At 41.4% G+C, this 13,997-nt stretch overlaps 1 protein-coding gene across 1 annotated transcript in view; it reads right to left on the bottom strand.

Annotated features, from left to right (window-relative positions):
- Positions 1-13,701, bottom strand: part of CDH20 (cadherin 20) — a 222,160-nt gene extending 208,459 nt beyond the window's left edge. The window contains exon 1 of the mRNA XM_512160.7: positions 13,150-13,701. The gene's annotated coding sequence lies outside the window, so the exon portion shown is untranslated. The remainder of the gene's footprint in view (positions 1-13,149) is intronic.
- Positions 13,702-13,997: the final 296 nt, after the last annotated feature.

Genomic DNA, 13,997 nt, shown 5'->3' with positions numbered 1-13,997 from the left:
ATGAGATAGGAAGGGGAATAAGAGCAACTTCCAAGCTTGGGCGCCTGGACTTCACTTATTTGACTTTTCTTTTGAAAAATTAAATTGCTAGATCCAGGGCTTACCTGTGTTCAGCTGAAATATAAAAAATCACTCACCTACTCAACTGTAAATTATTTCAGATCATTTACAATTTCACACAATCCTGACCTCTTCTGTTCTCTCAATTAGTGTAGATAATGATAATTGAACTAAACTATGTAATTAACCTCATATCTACCTAGATTTTTCTTTTTTTGCAAAACCTCAAAGAGAAACGTGTGTTAAACGTGTATTTTATTTTAATATTTTCGTGTTCCTTGAAAATTCTACTTACTCTCATAAATAAAGAATACTTGTCAGAGCTATGCTTTTCAATTTTTTAAAAAACAATTTTTTTCTAAGCTCCTTCCATAAATTGTTTATTGTTCAATGTGGCTGTGACTTTTCAATGCAGTTACTTATTTTTCATGCCTTCAATTTGGTATAAATATTTCTTTTGCCCAGAATCAAATGCATAAAAGGTTTCCTTTCATCTCAAGGATGCAAGTTATTTTGTTATCTTCTATGGGAAATTAATAATGATGGGGTCAAGGTGGGGAAGGAAGTTAGCGGATCCCTCTAACTTAATGACTGCATATTGTAATAGAAATAACTCATAACAATGATGCAATTCCTCTCGTCCCTTCTGATAAACAAGACCATGACTTAGTGGTCATTCTTTTTCTTTTCTATTTCTCACTTACTCCTGTCCTAGTTATTCAAATACCTAGCCAATGACTTCTAAAGGTGCCACCACCTGAGGTCAACTACGCTTTCCAGAATTAGACATAAGGGTAGAGATGGATGCCATAATGACTTCTGTCACACATTGGCTCAAGGAACTTGGAAAGCCCAGGGCCCAGGTACTGGCAGCACTTGCCTGGAATATTCTTCAGTGCTCATAGGATCCGTCTGGTCTTAAGTTTGGTGAATCCAGAAAGGGTGGCGCCCCTGTTTCCTTCCCATGTCAATCCTAGTCTGTTTTGTCCAAATTCCCAAACAACCTCTCAGATCTTACGTTCTGGGTGGCTCGTGGAGGATGGAAGTGCTGCTCTCCTAGTTCGCACTCTATCCTGCATACTTCTCAGAGATGTTTCCCATGATTCATTAAGACATCTGGGTTCTTGATTCAGAACATTTCCCATCATGAAGTATCCTGAGAGCATTCTTTTATATAGGTTTTCCCCTAAGAAATAATGTAAAAACCTAGGGGGAGAAACATCGATGGCTAATCTCCATTCCACTTCACAAATTCATATAAATGCTCTTCAAGCCACAATTTGACATGAAGGAATGGTACCCTAATGAGCAAATGTTATGGTAAGGGGTTCATCGAGGCAGTTATTTTAGACATGTACCTGGGCGGGTTGTGAACCTTCAGCCTAAAACTGTTTCATTAACAGCAGATGACCCTGGTCACTGACAGGTGAAGAAACAGGCCTTTCCTCAGCTCTGCAAGCCACAGGGCCCAGCAAAGCCTCCTGCCTCTTGGCAAAATAACCATCCCACCAAGAGCTGCATAAGATGCTTTTTAAGTCCTATGACAAGTGCTTGGGCTCCCTCCTACAACCATCTTGATACTTTGCAAGAATGGTAAACATAGACTTAGGGACTTCCATAAACGTTTAAGTGCATGTGAGCGCCAGGGCAGCAATAACTTTAGAAAGCAAATGCTGAACAGTGTTTTAAGTCTTTTGCTCAATATTGTCCGGATTGGTGGGCATGAAGCAGTCCTTCCTAAGAACAGGAAGTCACCCGATTTAATTTGCAAAGTTAACGTTAACCTCAACTAAATCAGAGTTCACTGGCAGAATGGTTTAGAGGTTTTCAGTGTCTTTCTGGCATTGAAATGATAAAGGCAGAGAAAGTAGTTTTCAAAGTCAGTTTGGTTTTATGAAATGTTCACCAAAATAATCATAAGACAGAAGATAACCAAAGGAGATAATCATAATCAGAAGAGAGCATGATCTCCAATGATAAAATTATCTTAAAAAAAAAAAACCCTTGACCATTGGAATTTTCTGAACTTGTGGAAATGAAAGTCATGATCTTGTTTTGCACTAGTACCTTCCAGTCTGGAGACCTAGGTTCTAATTCCCTAATTTATAGAACAGCATCTGAAATGCCATTACCAATCTTTCTTCCATAGACATTTTTTTAAGCCCTAAAAACCTTATTTTGCTCATTTACTTAAAGTTAACTCATGGTAATTTGCACTATTTGAAGGAAGTGATATCATGGTTAACAGAAAGCAGCAAATAATTTTTTAAATGACGTATTTTATTCTTCGGAAGATATTTTAGGTATCTGCATTTAAATAGCCATATGTCTCAAACTCTAGAAACTGGCAACATTTCAAATTAAATAGTGCATCCCTGCTGAAAGGATGAGGTGGTATACTGTAGTATTATAGTTACAAAACAGGCTTCATAATTTTGGACAGACTCAGGTTCAAGCAGTAAGGCTAGAATAACTAGTTATGTGATCTTGGGCAACATATTTATCTTCTCTGTGACTTCATTTCTTCAGCTACTAATGGTGATGATATTTGTACCTCATAGCATTATCAGGAATAGATGGGATAATACTGATGAAGTGCTTTTGACAGGGCTTGGCCTATGGCAAGTGATTCTTATTTTATATGGCATATGGTAGGATCCTCTTTCCTGTGTATTCTCTCTAATTTACCCCTCTGAGTGACTATGCGGGTTAGAGAAAATAGTACATCTTGCTAATTTACCCCTCTGAGTGACTATGCGGGTTAGAGAAAATAGTACATCTTGCTTTTCTTAACAAAATTACACAGAGTAATTTACAAGGTCAACCAATAGCCTCTAAGAAAGAGTTCACATGCACCACAGGCTAGGAAGCACCTTGGAGGACCTCTGATACCTTCCCTGATCTGATGTCTGTGCTCAGACTCCTACAGGCCAGTCATCTGCATGTTCCCCTCTGGCTGCTGGGAACTCACTGCTCTCCAGGAAAGCTCACTTCACTGTAGGGCAGTTCATCATTAGGAAGCTCATCATTTTGCTGGGATAAAATATGCTTCCTTGGGATAAAATATGCTTCCCACTCATTGACCCTGGTCCAGGCCTCCATAGCAATGCAGAATAAATATATTTTCTATTTCACATGAAGATATTTCAGATACTTGAAGAGGATTATTGTGCTCCCTCTAAGTCTTTTCTGTGTCAGGTCAGCTATTTTGAAGACTTTCAACCATTTCTCATGTGGAAGGCATGTTGTTGAGCCCTTTCCTGGCCAGTGGCTACTTTCTACACAGCTCAGGTACAGTGTGATGAGTGGAACAGAACAGGACATCACAGTGCACCCTGACCAAGAGAAAGTAAAGCAGGTTGGAGCCATCCCTGGAAACACTGGGTATCTAAAGGCCTGAATTTGCATCCTGGGTCTGCCTTTCTCCAGCAGAGTGGTCTTGGGTGAGGCACTCAACCTCTACATTGTTTGCTTTTCTCACTGGCACATGTTGGTGTTAAATTTTATCTAGTCATATATAGTGGATCATATCAGCCTTTTTGACCCCATTTCTTCATCTAATATAAACTATTCATTCAGGTTTCATTAAATTTGTATGACTGGCATACCATAATGTGCATGTCCATGCCACAAATTAAAGCAAAATGTAATACATTGCAAATCCAGCTAGAAGCCCAGAGCAGAGCATTGGGAACCTGCACTAGGGTAACCAGGGCTTCAGTGGTTTATTAAAGAAGTAGTTGTTGTGCACTGATTATGTGCCAGGTAAGATACTGGGTTCAGGGCATATAAAGATGAACAAGAGAGTTCCTGTCCTTACCCTCAAGGAGCTTGGAGTCTAATAGACCATCTATTAATGGGCTTTTGGGGGCACTGTGGACAATGCCCTTACAACCATTGTTCCAGCTTTTGTTGGTACAAAGATATAAACATGGCAATCCCCTGATCACCCAGTATGGTCCCAAAGGAAACCAGTTTAGTAGGGAAAGACCTGATCTTAATGAAGGCATGTTGACTTAATGATTTTTTTCTCCTAAAGTTTTGTCTGATATATATCTTTTTTACAAATCATATATAATGTGGCTGATGTAACCATGGGAACTATCTATATTATGATCTGGAAAATAGATGCCCTACTCTTAAATTGAAAATGTATACTATAATAAGGAATACATGAAAATTGAACTTTACTATGGCAGTGGTTCTCAACTAGGGGTACTTTTGCTTCTGGATTTGACATTTGGCAATGTCTGGAGACATTTTCTGTTGTCCCAAGTGGAAAGATATTATTGGTATCTAGTGAGTAGAAGACAGAGATGCTGTTAAGTATCCTACAATGCATAGGGGACTTCCTGTTCCAAAGAATTTGCCAGGCAAAATGTCAGTAGTGATAGCCAGGGTGAGAAACCCAGCTTGGGAAGAGGAAGCAGTAGAACTGAGTGGTGAAGACCACAGGTGTGGGAGCCAGAGAGTCCTGTGTTTGAAACCTCTTGTGGTGACCACTTCATCCTGCCTCAGTTTCTGCATCTACAAAGTGAAGATGGTAACAATACTGAATTCAAAGAGAGGGTTAGAGCGGTAATGCACATGAAGCACTCACAGTGTCTGGCAGAGAGGTATGGCTAAATAAATGGCGGTTATTTATTTATTTATTTTTTTGCTGTGTCAATTTTTCCTCTGAATACTACATGTTTTGACATGAGCGAAATAGATAGATGTAGCCAGAGAAATGTATAACACTTGGTATTTCATGAAGAAATCTGTTGTTTTCCTGTGTTTAAAGAAACAACTCGAAACAATTTGATCTTCAAATGTTAACCAGCTCCATGAGTCAAATAATATCCTCTGTGCTGAGCTGCCTGAAGTATTCCACTGAGATGCTAACTGCCAAATGGATTAATATTTTAATGACTGCTCAAAGAGTTTATTTTCAAATATGAGTATGCCTCATATTTTTAGACTGAAATAAATGTTCCCAATATTATGGAGATGAGGGTATCAGCTAAGCATAAAGGTAGACGCAACTATAACACTTCAAAACTGTGATGTTAATGAAGATGTACTCTGGTTGCCAGCTATTATTTGCTTTAAATGCAATTTGATATTAATGGTAGCACAAAAGTGTTATTTAATCTTTATTTATAAGACGAACATCCTTGGGAGATCTTGCCAGTTTGTGCAAAGTATAGGCATACATTTAGATTCTTACTTAATATTCCAAAAAAGCCTACAAGACACATGCTCTCAAGTGTGGTGCTTGCTTTCAATGATGTAATGATGGTTGGTGCCTCTGCAAATTGATGTGAAGTCTTTGATGCAGGGAATCAAGGGATTTGAAAAAGAAATATTGGAAACTGTATTATTTCTTACATTAGAAAATGAAGATGAGATGCAATGACCTGTGAGTGTTTGTGTCTCCCCCAATTTCATATACTGAAATCCTAACCCACAATGGAACGGCATTAGGAGGGGGGGGCTCAAGGCAGTCATTGTGTAATCAGGGTAGATAGAGCCCTTATGAATGAAATTCTTGCCCTTAAAAAAAGGGGGACCCCAGGCAGCTCTCTTGTCCTCTTTCTGTCATGTGAGAATACAATGAGATGACAGCAGTCTGCAGCTCAGAAGAAGGCCCTCACCAGAAACGGACCATGCTGGCACCTTGATCTTGGACTTCAGCCTCCAGGACCATGAAAAATAAATTTCTGTTATTAGTCGCCAAGTCTATGGGATTTTGTCATTTCAGCCTGGACAGAGTAAAACATAAGAGAACATTGGCACCCGTGTGGGAGGTGGGTACGGAGATGGCTGTATCATCCAGTTAGTTTCTCCTAGTCCTTCTCTGACCTTCAACAGTGGTAGGTAGATGATACTGCCTACTCTACATGTTTATTCAAGCCATTTGCATAGGAAAAGATATCCTTTGATGCAAAGATTAAATGTTCATTTCTATCTATTTTGTTACTCTTATTTTAGTGCTCAACACCTTTCAAATTAAAAAGAAACATATATTTGGTAGCCCTTTCAAATATAGATAAGATTACTTCTAAATGAAATTTCTTTAGCCAATTTTTAATTAAATTGCTAAAGGAAATTACGTCTGTTGGCTTAAAAACAAATTATGGTTAAGTTCATCAATTATTTATAATATGTACAATTTAATCCCTTATTAGGATTGGTAAGGGGTTCAAAGACGCTGAGTTTACCAAGTGAAACAATCATGAATATGATAAAGGATGTATGCTAGTCCTTCAGAAAATATTTTGTATTAATAGCTTTGACCAAAGATTTGTATAAATATATGTATAATACTTATGAGTACACTTAGTGCTCAATTTATATAAGCTGCTATTTAGTAAGCTGTATTTTTAAATTACTGGGGGAAAGTGGAAATCAAAATTTGGTTCTGTCCAAAGATACCAGCTAAAGAACAGCAACAAAAAAACTTTCCTGTACCTCTTTCCATGCTATTTTGCCCACAACCTTAACTCTAATCCTAGTAAACAACCCTCTCTGGGAACAAGTGGTAATTGAATCTTCATGCTAATTCTATCCTGGCTTTCTTTTGACTGCTAGCTCACAATTATGCCAACATATTACACTATGTACTGTTCTCTGGGAAAACGCTAAGACTACCTTGTTCATTCAGCTAAGGTCAGACCTTAAAAAAAAAAAAAAAAAAAAAGAAGGCTGAAGATTTAGCTAAAGACAATTTAGTTCCTAACAAGCATCTGTTTTTCATTTTGGGTGGAAGGTTAACATTGCTTATTTTAGTTATAAACCAGGTGCAGGAACAGATAAGTAGGAGTGTATTAAGAGTTAAGTTTTTGTTATCCTGCCAGATGTTGAACACAGAGTTGTGGTTGTATGGTTGGAGTGTTGGGGTGTTGGGGGCTACATGTCAAAGAAATTTCTATGACCTGGCCGGGCTCAGTGGCTCACGCCTGTAATCCCAGCACTTTGCGAGGCCGAGGCGGGCAGATTACGAGGTCAGCAGATGGAGAACATCCTGGCTAACACGGTGAAACCCTGTCTCTACTAAAAATGCAAAAAAATTAGCTGGGCATGGTGGCGGGCGCCTGTAGTCACAGCTACTTGGGAGGCTGAGGCAGGAGAATGGCATGAACCCAGGAGGCGGAGCTTGCAGTGAGCCAAGATCATGCCACTGCACTCCAGCCTGGGCGACAGAGCGAGACTCCATCTCAAAAAAAAAAAAAAAAAAAAAAAAAAAAAAAAATTTCTATGACCATCAGATGTATCCATTGCATGGAATCAAATTATCACTTTATTAGTTACCCTTTAATTAGTTGATATAACAGAGGACATGCAGTTATTTAGTCATGATTGGTCTAAGACTCAGCACTTAATACATGAACGTAAAGATGGAAAGAGTAGACACTGGGGGCTTCAAAAGTGGGAAGGCTAGAAGGAAGTTGGAGGTTGAAAAATTATTATCTATGGGGTACAATGGTCATTATTTGGGTGATGCATACACTAGAAGTCCAATCTCTCCTTATGCAATATATATGTGTGTGTGTGTGTGTGTGTGTGTGTGATAAACTTGCACATGTACCCCTTGAATCTAAAATAAAAAAGACTCAGTACTTAAAGAGTAGAATCTGTTTATGTTACTACTTGTAAATAGTAATTCAGAGATAATACCACTTTTTTATAAAGAGATATTGTACATTTTAACAACTTATATATGCATACGCACATTTAAGAGTTAGGTAAAACTTAGGAAAAAAAAAACCATTAACTTAAAGATTTCCTACTTTCTCACCCCCCTCACGTCCACACCAGAATATCGCCAATAATTATTACTAACGGTCACAGGCAAGTTTTGTCAATTGAAAGAAATAATTCAAAGTAACAAGGACCATTCAAATATTTAACTAAATATTTGATTAAATATTACAAATTTATTTAACTTGAAAATTCAATTGATTCAATTTTATATTCCTTATTAAAAACCAAATCAACACATATTTTTTAAGAATCTATTATGAGCAAGATTCTAGTTAGGAGTTGTAGAACTATAAAGAAGAAGAAAGGGCTCCCATGCAAGATACCCCTTTACTCTTTGGAGGTAATGGCATTAGTCAGAATACACTCTAAACTTGTGATTAGATTGTTAAACATTCTTATAAATAGCAAGGATACCCCCATTTCAGGCTATGCTGTGCATGTTTCTGACATTTGCACTTTTGTATGGTATTTTACATGCTGGCCCTTATTGCTTAGGAAGAAGAGATGAGTGGTATTGTTAAAACTTTATGTTTTAAGGATGTAATAGTTTATGGCTTCCTTTACTCTTTTATAGTGGTTATTCAATGATATGTTTGTAGGCCAGATAACCTCTCTTTTATGATCTCTTAAGCTAAAAACAAAAGAAAAATTACATATACCTTGAGGTGAATTGGATCATTTCTATTTTACATTGCACTTGAGTAATGTTTTGAGTTGAATGTTCTCAGGGTTCTAAAATTAAGTTAATCCATATGTAATTAGGAACATTCTTAACTAGAGAGTCCTGGTTAGCAAGAGATTGGCAGATTATTCTGAAACACTAGTTAGCAAACCATGGATAGCAATTAAATAAAAAAAAGAATAAAATTCTCTTTAAAATAGGTTGTTGCAATAACTTAATGTGGTAATATGATTTTCTATTTTTAATTGCTGTAGACAGTGCATTTTTTAAAGCAAAATTTTGTCTTCTGAGAGCTAGTTTCAGAATTTTGTACTACTTATGCTATTTAGCACTTCAGTAAGTCTTCTGCTTTTGCAATCCCTTTTGATTTGTGATGGATAAAATAAACTAAAGGTTAGTAAAGATAGTGTTGCACCTCTTAAGCAAACAGACCATATTTTGGAGAAACTAAGTATTTCTCTTTATGAGACTGTATGACCTTATGTTATACAGTTATGTTATATTTATGCTAATGTATAATGCTTTTATAACAATGCTTTTATTCCCAGAACAATTATACTTAACATTGACACTTAAAGATGTTCCTTTTTTATATTCAACTAATGACAACTTTGCTGTATATTCCGTGTCAATAACAGGATTCAGGGAGGGCTGAACCTAATGAACACATGGTTCTTCATTTACCCCTCCCCAGATACCATGTGCTTAATGCTGTGTATAGTCCCTTACTTATGTCTTCATTTGCAGTAGTCATTTCAGAAGGAGTTGATGACAGTGCCTTCTTTTAGTAAATAACAATAAGTCACAGTCTACTGAATATAAAACCTGTGGATGCTCAGTTGCTTAAAACCACCTTTATTACATAAAATATGTTTTCTTGGTCACTAAATTAGTATGAAAATACAGAGGGGGTTGTTTCTTCAATTAAATGTGAAAGATTAATCCCTGTAGCAATTTGTTTCATAATAGAAAACAATTAAATGTCAAAAATGAAATATTTACTTTTTAAGTCTTATATGTCCGAGAAAAAAGTATTGGAGAAGCATAACAATCTGGTGCTATTTGCATATATGTTGATTGAGTTGACATGGAGTTTACATATAAATAAAATATATTTAATACTAGAATTAGGTAATGCATTTATTTTTATTATAACTTCACATGCTGTTTTTAGAGGACAAGAAATTTTCCCCATATCCGAAGTAGAATGTGGAGGGAATAAAAAGTGGCAGCCCTGAGTCTTAGCTCTCTGGTATTCTGGGGGTATGCCTTTGGGGGAAAGGGGAAATAACGAGGATTTCCCAAAGTACCATCAAAGTAAAACAAATGAATATAAAAGTGATAAATGCTACTTTTCTATCTCTCTCTTGCTCTTATTTTCACCACCCTGCACTACTGATGGCAGCACCACCAGATCAGAATGAACAATTAACTGTCTAATTATTCTAGTCACACCAGCCCACAATGAAATCTTTATTCCGTGTTTACAGCAATCTTTGGCAGAGGCTGTCTTGCTGTTTCTAAACTAAGAAGAACTGCCCTTTGGCTCCTCTCAGCATCAGCTGCCTTGGTTTCAGCCCTGGATGCCAATAATCAGACTTCTTTTTCTTCCAAAGTGGACATTTTTTTTTAGGGTGAAAAGACCTATTCTCATCACCCCCCCATATATTCTGGCTGATTTATGTTCTCGCCACTGCAGCTCTTCCTTCCGTGTCTCTTTACATTTTTCCTTTCTCCATAGAACACCATCAGCAAAACACCATTTTAAGTCCAAAATTGTAAAAAAATGCTTGGCCAAACAGTGCTCACTACTATGAGGGAAAGAAAAATACAACTACTGGTTTACGGGTAGAGGGAAGTCAAGGAACTCCCTCCTGCTTTTCTGAACTGCTAATTTTCTAGCTCAAAAGGCATTCAATAACTTCTCCACCAGGGGAAAAACATGTCCACTTTTCAGTGGCTCTCTTGATGACTTCCAACTATTTACTTAAATCCACCAACAGCTGCAGGTCTTTGAGAAGCTTCAGAACTTGGGGGATATTTACAAATGTATAAGGGTCTGAGAGGGTAGAGGGTACATCTGAGTCTCTTGGAGATGGTAAGAGAAGACTACTGCACTATGACTGACAGGAAGAGAGAAGTTAATACCAATCCAAAGTCTAGAAGGAGGCAGTGCTTTTACCCAATGGAGGAGGGAAAAATACCTTGGTTAGCCCTCTGGGCTATCTCAGGGAGTCCTCTTCCTGAATCTGAGAGCAGAGGACAAGCAATGCTAGATCTGTTACCCTATGCTGCGCAACTGCTTTCTCCAGACGAGCATTGCTCTGCTCTTTCAGGATAGTGGCGTCTTCCTTCTGATTCCAGTCTCTGAACCCTGTGTAACAGTTCCCCTAACAACTCTCAATCTCTCCTCTCAACCCTCAGCACTTACTACAGTCACAACGCCTTTCCGGTGAGAACTGGGTCATAAAATTTTACAGGGCAGAAAGGTAGAAGGGGGCGTTTCAGTAGTATAAACACTGATTAAATTTCCCGGCAACTTTCCCCAAACGAAAGATAATTTTTCTACAAGTATGCACAAGAATGTCAAGAATGCTAAGTCATTTTTATGTTTGTACTTTCCTTTTCCATTTTAATTTTACACTGCCACATGGCACACATGCTAAAAATGTATCTCCTTAACCTGCAGTGTAGCAAACTTTTCACAAAACATTAAAATGGCATATTTTATAGACTGTCCTTTCCCAGGATGCTCAAAGCATTTTTTTGGATACAAAATTAGATCATCTCACGACAACTGTCCTGTTAGAAAGGCACAGTTACTTGAGTATCTGCAGAGAGCGAAAATCAGAAGCACTCAAAAGAAAGGTCACGCCAAAGTCAATGGCCAGAGCCTCAGTAGATGCTGAGAGCTTGGTTCACAGCCTAAGTAGACTCTAAGAGCTCGGTTCCAATTTATAACACTTCCCTCCTGCTCTTCATTTGTCTCTTTTTTCTCTGGCAGGAAGGGATGTGGCCAGCGTGGAGGCTTGACCTCATCTCCTGCACTCAGCTTAACTCTGCCATACTGTTCTCCCACACCCTCGCCCAGCTTTCTGCTGCATCAGCTGCCCAAGCCTGCACCCTGGGCAACATCTGAACAGGGTCAAGCCAAGAGTTGGCAACCACAGGTGCCCTTATGGATTCCTCCAGTGTCAGGACCTGAATCCTTTCAGCATGTCCAACGAGACTGCAAGGGTGACACTAAAGGGAAAAGATTTTCCCAGGTTATATAAATAAATGAAAGGGAAACGCTGGGTCAACTCTCAAGATGGCTATGCCTTCAGGGTTCCCCAGCCAGAGGCGGCTGAGGAAGGTGAGCAGATAGGAACATAATACTCATCTATAAGCGTGGGTTCAAAGTCATCCTAGTTTCAACTTTTTGTTGTTCTTAGGTAGATCCAATTCCTTAGCTGAGTCCCTGACAGCACCACAGCTCTGAGTGGGTAATTTCCTGTGGTGGAAAGACACACATCAGAGACTGGAGGAGGTCCGGGGACATTTCATTTGAGGGGAGGCGGCTGCAGGTTCAATTTGCAGGCGATTTATAACAGTCAGAAAAAAAAAATGTTCCTGGTGCTCGTGCCAATAACAAGAGCATTAATAATAATAGCAACAACATAGTAAACTCCGAATCTACCAGGCGACCAACTCCCCGATTGTCCGGTAGTAGCCCCTCTCACTTCCAGCCTGGTCTCGGCAGAAACAAACAAAACAAAACAAGGCTCTGGCGCTGCCTCCGGGCTGCCTTCCAGATTTCAGCCCCCACTGCTGCCCCAGAGGCGGATAGCTAGGCAAAGGCTGCTGCAGTCTTTCCGATTGCTAAGGACACGTTGAGACCCCTCGGTAACGTTTTCTTTGCAAATCTGAAACTTTAGCCCTATTTGACCCCCTTGCCCCCGGCTCTTCCCCCAGAGTAACTACAACAAACAAAAACCAAACAGCGAGCGCAATTCAGAGCTTTCCTTGGGAGTGTCAGGGCCCGAGGACAGGAAATCCGGGGAGTTGGCGAAGTCCGGCAGGTGGCGGGGACACGAGTACCCACCACATTCTCCTCCCACAGCCGAGCTCCGGCGGGGGCGCGGCGCGAGGCGCGAGGCGCGGACCAGGGATCGGCCCCGTAGGTGCCTGCGCCTCCCCGGAGCCTGGCTCTCTGGTCCCCTTCCCGGCGCACATCTCTGTGCGAGGGACGCGGCCACCCTGTCCCCTCTGCAGGCGGAGGGAGGCGCCACCGCCCGCGGGGCCAGCGAGGGTGAAGCCGTGCCAAGCGCCCCCACAAGCCGTGCTCCTGGATCCCCAGTCACCATCCCCAGGCGCGCGCAGTCCCGGCTCCCAGCGCGCCACGTCCTCCACCTGCCCCGGTGCACCCCAGCTTCCCTGCTTCCAGAGAGCAGCTCCTCCAGTCCCGGCAGCCCATTTCCATCCCCTTCTCCCACTAAGTCCGAGGAAGTCGAACTCGGAGCGGCCGGTAGGCTCGTCGAGGTGGCAGGGAGTTGCTGGGAGAGCGCAGCGCGGAGCGGGACCGCGCGCGGCCCCCGGGGATTTCGCCCCAGAGGGCTGGCTCGGCGCGCCCGGAGTCCCGAGCCCCAGAAGCGGGGCCCGACCCGAGCCCTCTGCGTTACCTGGCACGGCCGGCGACTCTCCGGAGACCTTCGGTCCTGACTGCTCCAGGGCGGGCGTCCTGCTCACATAGCTGCCTCCCCCACTGGGCGGCTGGTGCCCCGCTGGGTCTCTTCGCCCCTGCTCGCGGCGCTGTCCCCGCCCCCCACCCCCCTACCCCCTCTGTCAGAAGTGTCACAGCTTTTCTGCCTTCGGATGTTTCGCAAAGTCTCCGTGCGGTTGCCAGGAGTTGGGGGGTACTGCCAAGTGCACCAACCCCGCCGATGCCCTGCCCTGCCCTCCCGCGGCCACCGCGTTCGGCCTGTCCAGTGAGAAGAGCCCCCTGGTCGCGGTCACCGTCCCCCGAGCGTGGCGCGCGGTCCGCTTCCCCTCCCTCGCGCCTTCCCTAGCAGGAGTGGCTGCTGCCTGCCTGTGCTGTGGGTCCTCATTCCCCTGCTCATGAATATTCTGACAGAGGCTAATGCCGCTGAAGTAAATTGAATTAGCCAATTGGTGCCAGGAATGTGCGCTCCTTCCTTCTGAGGAGCTGTCTGGAACCCCACCAGATGAAAGCAATTAACGTCCGGTTGGCACCCTGTGGTTTAGACCAGTGAGGGGCAAAATGGGTTAATTCTTTAAATGCAGTTTAGATACCGCATTTAAATGTTTCAACTCCTCTATTGGCTGAAAGCGTAAGGAAATGTTAAGAGGGAGAGAGAAGAAAGGGGATGTGTGGACGTGGGGAGGGGGGCGGGGGTATTTACATCTAAACTTTCCCCTGAAGTTGAGGTAATTATTTTGCACAGATTCTGGAAGAGGCAATTGAGGAGTAGAACAGGATAAGGCAAATAAGATCAGAAAGGAAATAAGT

Source organism: Pan troglodytes, chromosome 17 (genome assembly GCF_028858775.2).
Source record: "Pan troglodytes isolate AG18354 chromosome 17, NHGRI_mPanTro3-v2.0_pri, whole genome shotgun sequence".
NCBI lineage: Eukaryota > Metazoa > Chordata > Mammalia > Primates > Hominidae > Pan > Pan troglodytes.
The sequence above is the reverse complement of the archived record's forward strand: the minus strand, read 5'-3'. Positions and strand labels throughout refer to the sequence as shown.